The sequence below is a fragment of the Natator depressus genome, chromosome 28 (genome assembly GCF_965152275.1).
Source record: "Natator depressus isolate rNatDep1 chromosome 28, rNatDep2.hap1, whole genome shotgun sequence".
Lineage (NCBI taxonomy): Eukaryota > Metazoa > Chordata > Testudines > Cheloniidae > Natator > Natator depressus.
This window is the reverse complement of record NC_134261.1, coordinates 9226869-9229368: the sequence shown is the minus strand read 5'-3', so window position 1 is coordinate 9229368 and position 2500 is coordinate 9226869. Positions and strand designations below refer to the sequence as shown.

Sequence of the window (2500 nt, the reverse complement as noted above, 5' to 3'; positions counted from 1 at the left end):
CTGGCCCCTGCCCGCGGGGGCAGGCTCCGGGTTGACCTGGTGGCCGGACGGGGAATAAGCCCGGAGCCCGGGGCAGGGCGACCCCGGACGGACGGGGGTCCGCCGGCCCCTGCCCGCGGGGGCAGGCTCCGGGTTGACCTGGTGGCCGCTCGGGACTTAAGCCCGGAGCCCGGGGCAGGGCGACCCCGGACGGACGGGGGTATGCCGGCCCCTGCCCGCGGGGGCAGGCTCCGGGTTGACCTGGTGGCCGGTTTGCTTTCGGGCCACCAGGTCAACCCGCTGCCTGTATGGGGTTGACCTGGTGGCCGCTTTCCTTCCCGGCCACCAGGTCAACCCGCTGAATGTATGGGGTTGACCTGCTGGCCGCTTTCCTTCCCGGCCACCAGGTCAACCCGCTGAATGTATGGGGTTGACCTGCTGGCCGCTTTTCTTCCCGGCCACCAGGTCAACCCGCTGAATGTATGGGGTTGACCTGCTGGCCGCTTTCCTTCCCGGCCACCAGGTCAACCCGCTGAATGTATGGGGTTGACCTGCTGGCCGCTTTCCTTCCCGGCCACCAGGTCAACCCGCTGAATGTATGGGGTTGACCTGCTGGCCGCTTTTCTTCCCGGCCACCAGGTCAACCCGCTGAATGTATGGGGTTGACCTGCTGGCCGCTTTCCTTCCCGGCCACCAGGTCAACCCGCTGAATGTATGGGGTTGACCTGCTGGCCGCTTTCCTTCCCGGCCACCAGGTCAACCCGCTGAATGTATGGGGTTGACCTGCTGGCCGCTTTCCTTCCCGGCCACCAGGTCAACCCGCTGAATGTATGGGGTTGACCTGCTGGCCGCTTTCCTTCCCGGCCACCAGGTCAACCCGCTGAATGTATGGGGTTGACCTGCTGGCCGCTTTCCTTCCCGGCCACCAGGTCAACCCGCTGAATGTATGGGGTTGACCTGCTGGCCGCTTTCCTTCCCGGCCACCAGGTCAACCCGCTGAATGTATGGGGTTGACCTGCTGGCCGCTTTCCTTCCCGGCCACCAGGTCAACCCGCTGAAAGTATGGGGTTGACCTGGTGGCCGCTTTCCTTCCCGGCCACCAGGTCAACCCGCTGAAAGTATGGGGTTGACCTGGTGGCCGCTTTCCTTCCCGGCCACCAGGTCAACCCGCTGCCGGCATGGGGTTGACCTGCTGGCCGCAGAGGGGCAGGCTCCGGGTTGACCTGGTGGCCGGACGGGGATTAAGCCCCGGCTCGGAGCAGGGCAAGCCCGGGCGGAGGGGGGTCCGCTTGGCCCCTGCCCGCGGGGGCAGGCTCCGGGTTGACCTGGTGGCCGGTTTGCTTTCGGGCCACCAGGTCAACCCGCTGAATGTATGGGGTTGACCTGCTGGCCGCTTTCCTTCCCGGCCACCAGGTCAACCCGCTGAATGTATGGGGTTGACCTGCTGGCCGCTTTCCTTCCCGGCCACCAGGTCAACCCGCTGAATGTATGGGGTTGACCTGCTGGCCGCTTTCCTTCCCGGCCACCAGGTCAACCCGCTGAATGTATGGGGTTGACCTGCTGGCCGCTTTCCTTCCCGGCCACCAGGTCAACCCGCTGAATGTATGGGGTTGACCTGCTGGCCGCTTTCCTTCCCGGCCACCAGGTCAACCCGCTGAAAGTATGGGGTTGACCTGCTGGCCGCTTTCCTTCCCGTCCACCAGGTCAACCCGCTGAATGTATGGGGTTGACCTGCTGGCCGCTCTGCTTCCCGGCCACCAGGTCAACCCCCTGCCGGTATGGGGTTGACCTGCTGGCCGCAGAGGGGCAGGCTCCGGGTTGACCTGGTGGCCGGCAGGGACTTCAGCCCCAGGGCCCCTGGCAGGGCGACCCTGCCCTTGTTCCCCAGAAAAGGAGAGAGCTGGCTCGCAGCGGGAAAAGCTGCCTACGGCACCTGGGATTCCCAGGCGGTCACCCATCCAAGTACTAGCCAGGCCCGGGACGGTTTACCTTCCGAGATCGGACGGGATCGGGGGCCTTCCGTCCGGTATGGCCGTAGGCACTCGGCTCCGGTCCGCCTCGTCCCCTTTCCCTTACTGACTCCCCTGCCTCGGGTGGGCCCGATCCTTTTTTCCGTTTTTTTTTTTCGCTCCGGAGGCTTCATGAGCCCCCCCCCAACACCCCTTTGGGGGTCGGTGAAAATTTTTTTTTCAGACTTCCAGGGGCCCGATCCTGGCCGCGGGCACCCGGCTCCGGGCACCCGGCTCCGGGCCGCCTCGTCCCCTTTCCCTTACTGACTCCGCTGCCTCGGGTGGGCCCGATCCTTTTTTCCGTTTTTTTTTTTCCGCTCCGGAGGCTTCGTGAGCCCCCCCCAACACCACTTTGGGGGTCGGTGAAAAAATTTTTTTCAGACTTCCAGGGGCCCGATCCTGGCCGCGGGCACCCGGCTCCGGGCACCCGGCTCCGGGCCGCCTCGTCCCCTTTCCCTTACTGACTCCCCTGCCTCGGGTGGGCCCGATCCTTTTTTCCGTTTTTTTTTTTT

The 2500-nt window shown here is 65.2% G+C and overlaps 1 non-coding gene across 1 annotated transcript; it reads right to left on the bottom strand.

Moving 5' to 3' along the window:
* Positions 1-1900: 1900 nt before the first annotated feature.
* On the bottom strand, positions 1901-2019 carry LOC141979395 (5S ribosomal RNA). Its single transcript, XR_012636811.1, has one exon. It is a non-coding gene; the product is annotated as a 5S ribosomal RNA (ribosomal RNA).
* Positions 2020-2500: the final 481 nt, after the last annotated feature.